Genomic DNA, 11921 nt, shown 5'->3' with positions numbered 1-11921 from the left:
GGTTTATTTTGTGCCCAGACCATGTTGGAAGCTCAGGGCACAAGACACAGCCCCTGCCCTCAAGTGGTACCGTAGCACGAGGTAACTGCTATGATGGGAAATCACAGAAAATATTGTTTAAAATAATGTGAATATGTCAGTCGTAGGAATGTAATGTGTGCCTGAAAAATTCCAGTTAATTCTAGTCACTGGATTACTTCTGGCAAAAGACTGAAGATAAACCAACGGATATTACATAGACAATACCCTTACTATCATCGAACATTAACAATCACCGAACATATCCAGGGGTCGGGGGAGGGTTCCTAGAATCACATAGACTGACTTCAAGTTTTTATTGGGTTCCTGATTAGCTGTGTAACCTTCAGCATTTTACTCGCACTCTCTGAAAGGGGATGGGGGTTTAGCCTCCTCTGGCTGTTTAGACCAGGGACAACAAACTTTCCTAAAGAGAAAGATAGTAAATATTTTAGTCTTTGCTGGCCACGCGATATCTGTCACAACAGCTCGACTCTCCCACAGTAGCACAAAAGCAGCAGGACAATATGTAAATGGTCAGGCGTGGCTCTGTTCCAACGACACTTCATTTATAAAAACAGATGGCTGGACCCAGGCTCAAAACATGAAGTGAGACGTGAAAAGGAAGAGCTGGCCAGGTGGCTCAGTTGTTTGGAGTGTTTTCCCGTACACCAAAAGGTTGCAGGTTTGATCCCCAGTCGGAGCAAGGGCGAGAGGCAATCAATCAATGTTTCTCTCTCTCTCTCCCTTCCTCTATTTCTGAAAATCAATGAAAACATATCCCCAGGTGAGGATTTAAAAAAAGAAAGGAAAGAAAACCCCAATATATATAAAGGTCTTTGGTTAACTGCAGAGGCTCAGAGACTCAATCATTGTTCAATTTTCCTCCTTCTTGCAATTTATTCCATTAGGCTGACGGGCCACAGAGATGCGCACAAACACTGTATCTCTCTTGAGGGTCTCACTGCCCAGTTGTGGCGACAAGACATAGAGAATATAGAGAGAGCAATACAATTTTGCAAGTGTCAATCATAAAGGAAACAGAGCAATTCACGTAAAGTCATAGGAATTGTGTGAAGGGAACAGCTGCCCCTGGAGAGATGGTGATGGTTACGTGAGGAAAGAAGGACTTCCAGGTGACTCAGAGAAGGGGGTGTGCTACGTATTTTCAGAGGAAGCTGAGCGGAACTGTCTGCAGAAGAAGGGGTGCCTCTGAGGAGTGAGTGGAGGCCACAGTCAGGAGGGGAGGGAGAGGTTCCGGAGTCCATTTTATTCTGTAGATGTCAGTCTGTGTGCTACTGAGGGTTTCGAAGATGACCGAGGAGACACTCCACAGATATTTGTTGAACAACTTGATGCATCTGAAGGGATTTGCATGAGGGCTGGGGAGAAAGTGTCCGCAAAAGACGAGGGATGAGGATTCAGACCAGGGTAGCGGCAGTTTGAATCGGCAGGAGGGACATTCGGAAAAGACATGGTGAAGGGAGCCTTACAGGACTTGACGACTGAGTGCAGGTAACAGAGGGGACTGGTTAGAGATGAGGCTGACGTCTAAGTCGGGTGGCAGGCGAACAGGGTGGCTGCTGATAGAATAAAGGATGTCAGAGAGGCAGCTTTGTGGAGGAAGTATCATAAATGAAGTCTTAAGTGCTTGACTTCAGAGTCCCTGAAGGACATCCAAGGGGAAATGGTTAGTTAGTACAATAACGGGGGGTCAGGAAAGAAAGGCATCTGGAAGCAGATATTCGGGGATCAGCCTCGGAGAAGTGATGGCTCAGCAGAATGGGCGAAGTGTTGATACTGGGCCAGGTCTGAAGATCAAAATAAGGACGTGGTGTAGGGACAATAGCCAGAGGCAGAGCTCGCCTTAGGAACCCCAAAGCATCTCTCTAGTTCATCCCAGATATTAGACAAGAAAAGCTCCAAGAGACTGGGAAGGTCCTACAGCACTTTTTTTTTTAAAAAAAAATCTAAAAACAACTATCAGTAAAATAATTAAATAAACCCCGAGATGCTGATGTTAAGGAACTTTCCCCATACAATCCCTAAGAAAAGACACCAAGTGCGAACTCCTGAACTATTTAAGTTCTGATACCTAGACCTACTATGGTGCAATCCCACCAACTTCAGTTACTCCAAGGCTGAGAAACGTGTCAATAGTAATGACCAAACAACTCTAAGACAGTCTCAGCACATTTCCAAATTTCAGCTACTACTTAGCAAAGCTGCTTTCAGATACAGATCCTAATGTATTGCTTTGTGAAATAGCAAAGCGTGTGGTAAATCCTGAACAATTCTCAGTAGGTCTCAAATTGAGCCATTTCTCTTGTCTTGCACCTGCCTCTTGTTTCTTCTTACTGCTCCTGTGAGGAAGGGAATTCCCCTTGACTAGGAAGAGAAGTGGTTCATGGAGCAAGAGCAAGAGAAATGGATCCTTCTAGAATAGCGTTGTCATTATATTTCCTCTAAGTAAAATCAGAAAACTGTTACTCAGAGGCATTTACAAATCTGGCTTTGCTAGACACCAACTCCCTAGTAAAGTGGTGAGTGGTGGAGAAAGTGTTGCCATCTAAAATAGTTTTTGAAGGGGTTGTTCATTTTCTACTTGCCACCCACCTATTTCTTGAAGCCAGTGAAATGCATAGTACTTATGTCACTGCAGGGCCAACAGTCTTTCTTGGGAATACATAACAGTGAACAAACAAACAAACGTAGTATTTGTAAATCTAGCTCCAGAGCTTGCCAAGTCCATATTTCTAATTTTTCAAAAAAGACATTTTTTAAAAATAATTTTTAACCTTTTTTTATTGATTTTTAGAGATGGAAAGGGAGACAGAGAGAAAGAGAGAGAGAAGCATCAATGTGAGAGAGAAATATCTATGGGCCGCCTCTTGCATGCATCTCTACTGAGGGTCAAACCCATAACCTGGGTACGTATGTTCTCTGACCAGGAATGGAACCCACCACCTTTTGTGTATGGGATGACGCTCCAACCAACTGAGCCATACTGTCTCAGGCTATTTCTAACTTTTTTAAGAGTGAAAACTCAGACCCAGAGAGGATAAATGACTAAAACTGACTTGGCAAGCAAGCCAGAGAATTTGGTCGAGAACTCGAGTCCTGTTCCCAGTCCTGGAAGTTAAGTACATCTTTGTTAGAGATGCACTTTGGCCAGGGGTGGATTCTCATTTCCCTGCGGGAATTGGTAAAGAACGTGTAAGCCATAACCACCAGAAACACTAAAAAAGAAGGATTTGTGTTGAGAATGCATGCACCATGCCTATCTCTTAAGGACACATTTTAAGGGTGAGAGCAGTGTCAGAAAGCTTTGCTAGGGACCTGGTCGCAGGGGGCAAAAGCAGAAATCCTAAGAGAGCAAGGCCTAATCCCTTTCACTGGGAACACTGAGGGGACCCAGAGGCAGCCCTGAAACCTTCCTTTTTAAAGCAGTTATCTGCAGACATAATGCCCTTAGTTTGATCAAAGGGCCGGGCCACACAATCCCGGGGAACAGGAAGGCTGACAAGGGGGGAGGGCCCTTTGTCTGATGCCTGGAGGCCTGGAATCCGGATGCCTTGGGGGGCGGGGCTGCTGGCCATTGGGGAGGGGCGGAGGCCCTGCCTGTCCCTTGCATTCCTCCCCGCTGCCCTCCGCTGGGCTGGTCTCCCACATCGAGAGATGGGTCTGAGCCCTGCCCACTCCCCACCCTGTCTCCTATCAGTTTCCTTCAGCACATAAATAAAAAGAATCCCCCAGCCCCATACGCTTGGCTTGAACTTCTGTTGTTTAATTCTGCCATCAGCAAAGGTAAGCGCCCCAATTTAACTCTGAGTCTTCCTCCCACCATGTGGTTTCCTAAACAAATAGTTCATGTACCTTCAGGTCACATTCTTGACCTGTTGATTCAGGTGCCTGATAATTTTGGGCTAATAACAGTCCAGCAATCACACTGGTCACAGCTCCCCCATCCTGCAGGCTCCCCCTTTCCTCTGTCCCTCAGCAGCTTTCCCTGGGCCCATGTTTTTTCCCCCTGGCCTCTTCCCCATTAATTGCTCTCTCCCTGCAGCCTTTCTTTATCAGAGTGTCTGCTCTGAAGGCTTACACTTCAGATTCCTGCCCCTGGTGCCCTTGGCCTGTTCATTATTTAATTTTTTCCCAGTCCCCTGCCTGTCAGGCAACGTCTGCACACTGTGATGGTTTTCATGTTTGAAAGTCTCCAAATGCAGATTGCAGCCCTGTAGATAAGCTTTAAAAAAATTATGATTGCAGACGTGTGCGCGCGCAGACACACTCACACACACACTCACACACACTCACACTCATGCACAGGAGTTAGAAAAATGTGCTTTGGACCCACCCACATTCTTAGAAGCACAGAATTTCAATGATGAAAGGGCCTTATGCACTGCCCTTTGGCCCTGACAGCAGCAGGACTGTGAATGCCCGCTCCCCTGATTGGCAGGTGGTTGGGAAGGGTATCCAGCCAGCCAAACAAATACATAGAGAGTACCTTCTGGAGACGTGAACTAAACTGGCTGAAGGCATTGGAGAGATCCAGTCTGGCTGAGGGGCTGGATTATCACAGACTGAGGTGACACTCTCTGAGAGGAGCTAGCATTGTTGTGAAGTCAAGTCCGAGTAGTCAGGAAAGAAGAGAACAGACTGGGCCTCTGAGGATGAGTGACATTTGGATTTAGGAAAATTCTTCCTCTGATTTTTTTTTTAATTCCTACCCTTCAGATATATTCAGCATTGTTATGGGCCAAGTTGTGTCCCCCAAAATTTATATGGGGTGTCCTAATCCCCAGTACGTCAGAATGTGACTGTATTTGGAGACAGGGTCTTTTAAAGAGTTAAATAAAACAGAGGTATTTGGGGGTAACCCACTATGACTGGTATCCTTGTAAGAAGAGGAAATGTGGACACAGGCACACAGAGGGAGACCAGGTGCAATCGGGAGAAGGTGGCCCTCGGCTAGCTAAGGAGAGAGGCTTCAGATCAAACCAGTCCTGCCCACGCCTTGATCCCAGACTTCCCGCCTCCAGAGCTGTGAGAAAGCACATTTCTGTTGAAGCCACCCAGGCATGTGGTGCTTTGTCACGGCAGCCCTAGCGGACTAACACAAGCACTGAGATCTCAAGGTGGCATTAGTCCTAGATGGAAAGTGAAATTTATCAGAGGCCGATTTCTGGGCAGGAAGTGGTTCTTCTGTCCCTGTGTGGGCTTCCAGGCACTTAATTCTTATTGGTTGACAAGCAGTAGATGTTCACCATGTGCTTACTGGGCACCTACTTCGTGACCATCACTGCGCTAGGCCAATAAACAGACTCAGAAGCCCGTGACTGTGTCTCGGTGCTGGATGAGGTTAGCATCTCCAACTGGCCACTGAGGCATGATGACGGGTCCCCAATCCATCTCCTCCCTAGGACCTAATGGCTACACTGTCATAAGACTTTTCTTCTTTGGTTACTAGACTTATTCCTAAAGTGTTAGGCTTGTGTAGGTCAAAAAAATTGAGCTAAATGCAATGTGGCTTGCTGGGTTGCATCCTGAAACAGAAAAAGGACATTAGTGAAAAAACTGAGGAAATCCAAATGGTGTAGTTCAGCTAATAGTAATTTACCATTACTATGAATTTCTTAGTTTGCCAAACGTACCATGACATATAACATGTTGACATTATGGGGAAACTGGGTAAAAATATACAGAAACTCTTTATATAATCCTTGCAACATTTTTATAAATCTAAAATCATTCCAAAATAAAGTGGGGTTTTTTAATATTTGAATATTGGCAGTTTTACCAATAGATTAAAGCCCAGAAGCATTGTATATTAAACAGGCTGATTCAACCTTTTAATGATACAGTGGTAAGATTTATGTTTTAGCTGTAGATATTTTCAAGTGATTGGTTCACTATTTGTACCTTGCAGTTCAGACCCTGGATGCCTGGTCATCTAGGTAAGAGTGAGAACTAACTGAGTTGACCTTCATAAAGAGAGACCCCAACTGGCCAGCATGGCTCAGTAGTTGAGTGTTGACCTATGAACCAAGAGGTCACGATTCGATTCCTGGTCAAGGCACTGGGGCTCTATCCCCAGTAGGGGGCGTGCAGGAGGCGGCTGATCAATGATTCCCTCTCATCTTTTTTTTTTTTTTTAATAATATATTTTTATTGATTTCAGAGAGGAAGGGAGAGGGAGAAAGAGATAAAAGCATCAATGATGAGAGAGAATCATTGATCGGCTGCCTCCTGCATGTCCCCTACTGGGGATCGAGCCCACAACCCGGGCATGTGCCCTTGACTGGAATCAAACCCGGGACCCTTCAGTCGCAGGCCAATGCTCTATCCACTGAGCCAAACTGGCTAGGGCTAAACTCAGTTTCTTGAGGACTCTATGCTGTTGGAATGACTGATTCCCTTTGTCCTTCTTGGCAGTCAGTGGACACTCAGCATGGTCTCATTCCAGGAGAAATGATGGCATTCAACCCCCTTCATCAGCTGAGGATGCCTCCTCTCTCCCCCACCAGGTCACAGGAAGACAGAAGGATTGTGCTCTATCCATTGGTGGTGTGTGTGTGTGGGGGGAGGGGGGCAGGCAGGGCAGGTCTGGATTCTCATTTTAGAGGCAGTTTCCCATTCTACCCCTGGAACTAGTAAATTAATCCTAATCAAATTGATACTACACAAGAGACTTGTTTTGTTTGGCTGACAAGCATTTAAACATTTTAAGAATTCTTTGCAGCAGTTTTGAATTGGGAAGCTTCACACAAGTATCTGGGTATTTGGCCTCTTTTGAACTATCAGAAAGTCTAGGAACAGAGACCTACGCTCATAAGGTAAAGCTGGGTTGGAACCGAGTAGCCACTGTAACTTTCCAAGGGGCCATGTCCTCTCCGTTTCCCACCGTTCCCACACAGCCCTTCTATCCGTTTATGTAACTTGCCCAACAACTTTAAGCATTTAAGTTTGCAACCCTGGTCTAGATCATTGTCTTTCAAACTCCAGGTCATGACTTCTTTGTGGGTCATGAAATCAGTGCAGTGGGTAACCTACACTAAAGAAGGAAAAGAAGGAGGAAGAGGGGGAATAGAGAGAGGAGGACATAGAAACTTCAGAACAGATCACCTGTAGTCAGGGTGAGTGTTACTTTGTGGAGCTGTTGTCTCAATTGTATTTGTGTGCTTGCACAAGGCCCTCACAATGTAAAACAGGGGTCCTCAAACTACGGTCCGCGGGCCACGTGCGGCCCGCCGAAAACATTTATCCAGCCCTCCAGGTGTTTTTGCCGCCGCTGTGTGCATAGGAATTTGTTCATAGTTTTTTTTTAAACTATAGTCCAGCCCTCCAACAGTCTGAGGGACAGTGAACTGGCCCCCTGTTTAAAAAGTTTGAGGCCCCCTGATGTAAAACATATTTCCGTCTGTGATTTGCAATAAAAATGTTTGAAAGCCAAGACTGATGAAAATTTAAATAATCCAACCTTTTGGTTAACCAGTTAGTTTGCCATGTTTGCTTACTGCTTTTGTTTTGTTTTCCTTTACAAAGGAGGGTGGGAGGGATATTTGTTATATAAGCAAAACCACAGAATTTATACAAACATGATAATATGGATCCCTATTAATGCTGTAGAACAGTGATTTTCAACCAGTGTGCCTCAAGAATTTTTAAAACATGTGATACTTGACTATTTAGTCAGGAATGCTGACCTCTTTTCCCTTAGATGGTCAAATGAAAAAATGACAACAGCCAATACAACAATAGCCATCTTGTGAGAATGAAATCAAAATTGTACTTTTTTTTTTTGTCAGATCAGCAAAAAATATACTTTTTGGTGCGCCTCAGAATTTTAGTAATTAGTTTATGTGTGCCATGAGATGAAAAAGGTTGAAAATCGCTGCTGTAGAAGGTTTGTAATAACAAAAATTAAAGCATCTAATTGAAATTAAAAAAAGAGATAAATCTTCTTGGTGTTTCTAAGACCTATGATCCACCAGATTGCATAGTTGTATGATTCTAAGTTAGACCACATTAAATAATAATTAGATTTATTTGCATAGGTTACTAGGGTAATGTAGCCTCTAGACTAGATCAGCACTGTCCAGTGGTACGCTCTGTGACGGTGGAAGAATTCTGGGTCTGCCCTGTGTAATTTGGTAACCACTAGCCGCAGGCACCGGTTTAGGACCTGAAATGTAGCCAGTGTGACTAAGGACCTGGATTTTTAATTTCAATGGATTTAAACTCAGGGAACCACATGTGGGCAGTGGCTGCCATATTAGACAGCACAGTTCTGGATTCTGGAACTAGTATGTGGAAAACAGGATGCCTCTGTTTCTTGTTTTCAGCACTAGGATGCCCCTTGGTCTGACAAAACCATCCTACGCGGGCACTGCACACCGAAGCCCGAGGGAGGCTAAGATCCAGTCTGCTGGGCATAGTTCACTTCTTTTGGTCCCGGTTATTGCGAGACACAAATGATCCAATTTGTAAGTGGGGACCCTCTAAATTCTTATCCCCATGGTGTTTGGTTCTCAAATTAAAAATTGCTTGAGGCAGATGGTGTGATTTTGAACTATGAAGATTAAAAACTATCACTATTACTTAATTGTAATAATAAAAGTCATAAAATAGTAATAAGATTAGCAGCCACTTATGAAGCGCTCACTGTGTACCTGGCGCTGCGGTAAGTACTTTGTATACTGTCGCCCACTAACTCACCTTCATCCTGTGAGATGAGGGGTATCAGCCTATATAAGGAAACTGACACTTGTGAAGGTTAAGTGGCTTATGAAGTCACTCAGGTAGCGAGTGAGTGAGCCACAGTGTGAATCCAGTTCTGTCTGTCTACATACAAAGCCCCTACTGTCATCACCGCGGGGTCCTGGATGGTGCTAACCAGTTGCTTTTCCCATCAGCCCATTATTTCCTTGATAAACTTGACCGAGATGAGCTGTTAATGGCAGTGCCGGGACCAGGGCCTGGCTCCCGTGACTCTGAGGTGAGGACCCTCCCTGCAGCTCCCTGTGATAGATGCTGCTTTGGCCACTTTGTAGGAAGCACTTTTTCATACTCTGGGGCCTCCTTCCTCCATAATAGGAAGAATGTCTTGCTCTGTTGGTCTAAACACAAAAACCTTAATATTCCATAGGAAACCATTTTCTCTACCTACATGCTTTTTTTAAAAAAAAATTCTAGTTTTAAATGGAAACATTTTTATGTGCCTGTGGTAGGCAGAATAATAACCCCTCCCCAAGATGGCCACATCCTAATCCCCAAGACATGTGGATATGTGACTTTATGTGGCCAACAGAACCTTGCAGATGTGAGTAAGTTAAGAATCTTGAGATTGGAAGGTTCCCCTGGACTATTCGAGCGGGCTCAGTAGAATCCCAAGGGTCCTCAAAGGCCAGTCAGTGAAGGAGATGGGAGGACAAAAGCAGGAAGTGAGAGTGATGTACCTGAGCCAGACGACTGGCTTTGAAGGTGGAGGGGCCCCCAAGCCAGGGAATGCAGGCAGCGTGGCGCCTGGCACCACCAATGTGCAATGAAGGAAAGACAGGGATCAGAATTCTTTGCACACGTCCAATGAATCATGGGATTAAAAGTGGCTCTGAAAGAGACATCTTAGTGCCCCTTCTCCTCCTAGTCACCCACTATTTCCCCCAGAATGTCCAGCACCAATGAAACTCTGGGCTGAAACTGTTTGCTTTCACCGGTGTTTGTGCTTCTGAGGCTCTGCAGACCCTACGTTTAGAAGAGGGTGATTAGCCTCTGGGGCAGGGGCCCCAATAAGAAGAGAAATGGGGACTGAGAGGACAGAGGAACCGAGGGGCACAAACAGGCCTAAGGTGCCAAGAAGGGAGGAATGAATGTAAAAAAGAGGACCGTAAAAATAAAAAGAGATGTTCCCAGAAAAGACGAGGGAAGGAAGGAAGGAAGGAAGGAAGGAAGGAAGGAAGGAAGGAAGGAAGGAAGGAAGGAAGGAAGGAAAGAAAGAAGGGAGGGAGGGAGGGAGGGAGGAAGGAAGGAAGGAAGGAAGGAAGGAAGGAAGGAAGGAAGGAGGAGGGAGGAGGGAGGGGAGGGAGGAGGAAGGGAGGAGGAGAAGGAGGGAGGGAGGGAAGAAGGAAGGGAGGAAGGAAGGGAGGGATCTGGGATTTGAAGGGCTTCAGAAGGAAAGGTAGGGGAAGAAGAGAGACAAAAAACAAAAGCAGTAGTGGGTCTACTGGTAAAAGTAAACCTCCTTTTTCTCCATGATTGACGCTGAGTGCAGAGCTGAATTTCACTGACCAGAGGCCATCTGCAACCATCAGTCCAAGCCTCACGCTGCTAGCCATAGTCAGGGGCGTTGCAGCCTGAGAGAGGAAGGGGCTCCATATGGTCAGAGGCTATTGCATTGTCTTGGATATTTTAACACAATGCTGCTATTGACATCCAAGTGGCTCCTTAGGACCCATGTTCACTGCCTGAGCGCAGAGGCCCCAGCTTCAGTCTCAGGCCATTTTTGCAATTGTTTGAACTAGTTACTTTAAGGGGAGTTGGCCCTATGCCCAAATTTGTACATGATTTCTATATTTTCTAGGGCATGGATTACCATTTAGTTTAATGCCCATAGCCAATTGGTTCTAGGTGATCTTTTCACCTCTTAATGTCACATCATAAAGAACTTCAAAAAGAAAAGAAGATATTTCTTTAAAGCATATTGAATATGAATATATTGAATATGGAAGCATTTTGTGGGCATTTGCATATATATAGGAGGCTTCCACATTCAAGTTGCAGGAAACCAAGAACAAAGCATTGCAAGGTGTTTTCCAATAATCCAGATCCCCTCTTTCATTTCAAAGAGCACACCTCACAGTAAGATGTATTTCAATAGCTTCTTAGATGATTAACCAACTACATGTAAATGGGCCCGTCTCCTGTGGTTTTTAATTTTGCCTCTTTCAGTTGATTTCTACACTTATAGTCACTCATATTTATAAGCTTTACCCAGAAAACTTTTAAACCGAATTTTCCCGTGTGGCTTTCCATTGTCCTCTCCACATGTGCTTGGTGTGCTGATATTCCCCAGGGCTTGGGCTTTCCGCTTGCTCCATTCTTTCTCCCTCAGGTGATACCGGGTGGTCTCAGCCATGTCTGGCCTCTAGTTATCATGAACAGCTCTGTTTTATGTTTTTCACACGGTTCACTTTGCCGCCTTGGCTCAGGGACAGAGATATTATTCCTTTCTCTTTCTCCTCCTCCTCCTCCTCCTCCTCCTCCTCCTCCTCCTCCTCCTCCTCCTCCTCCCACTTCCTCCTCCTCCTCTTAATATGCCTTGTTATTTTTCATTGAGGATGGCATTTAAGTTTTGTCATCTTAGGTGTCAACTCTGTGCATAGTTGAGCAAACAGGACAGCAAGTTACAGGACTTCTCCATTCTTATTTTTTTTTAAATAAGAGCTGAACTGTACTAGCCAGAGGCCATCTGCAGCCTGAAGTTAGAGGACAGAGAGTGGATATGTTCTCATCTTCTCTTAGACAACTTATTTAACAGATACTGATGCTGTACTTACCATATGCAAGGCACCCGTGCTCAGCGCTTTCCAAACACTGATGAACTCAGTCCCCAGGACAGCCCTCTGAGGCTGGGGTTATTATTCTTCGTATTTTGTGGTTGAGGAGATGGGGCACAAGGTGAGTCACTTGCATGAAGTCACAGCTCCAGTAAGCAGGAGGGGTGGGATTCAGATCCAGACAGTCAGGTCCTGCATCCAATCCGTTACATTAGAGGAAACACGGGGCATGGTTTCCTGTTGAAGACGTCTCCGATGAGTCAGCTCAATGTTTCCAGCACCAACACCAATTTTGTCTCTGTTTACATTAGACCCAAGTGCCTTCCCCCCGACCCCCAAAGTGCT

General features: G+C 45.1%; 1 long non-coding RNA gene across 1 annotated transcript; it reads right to left on the bottom strand.

Moving 5' to 3' along the window:
- Positions 1-1531: 1531 nt before the first annotated feature.
- Positions 1532-11603, bottom strand: LOC118665056. The gene is made up of 3 exons (XR_004970523.1): positions 11577-11603; positions 2635-2694; positions 1532-1601 (listed from the first exon to the last, which is right to left on the bottom strand). It is a non-coding gene; the product is annotated as an uncharacterized LOC118665056 (long non-coding RNA).
- Between the last annotated feature and the right edge of the window lie 318 nt (positions 11604-11921).

Source organism: Myotis myotis, unplaced genomic scaffold, assembly GCF_014108235.1.
Source record: "Myotis myotis isolate mMyoMyo1 unplaced genomic scaffold, mMyoMyo1.p scaffold_m19_p_1, whole genome shotgun sequence".
NCBI classification, from domain to species: Eukaryota; Metazoa; Chordata; class Mammalia; order Chiroptera; family Vespertilionidae; genus Myotis; species Myotis myotis.
The sequence above is the reverse complement of the archived record's forward strand: the minus strand, read 5'-3'. Positions and strand labels throughout refer to the sequence as shown.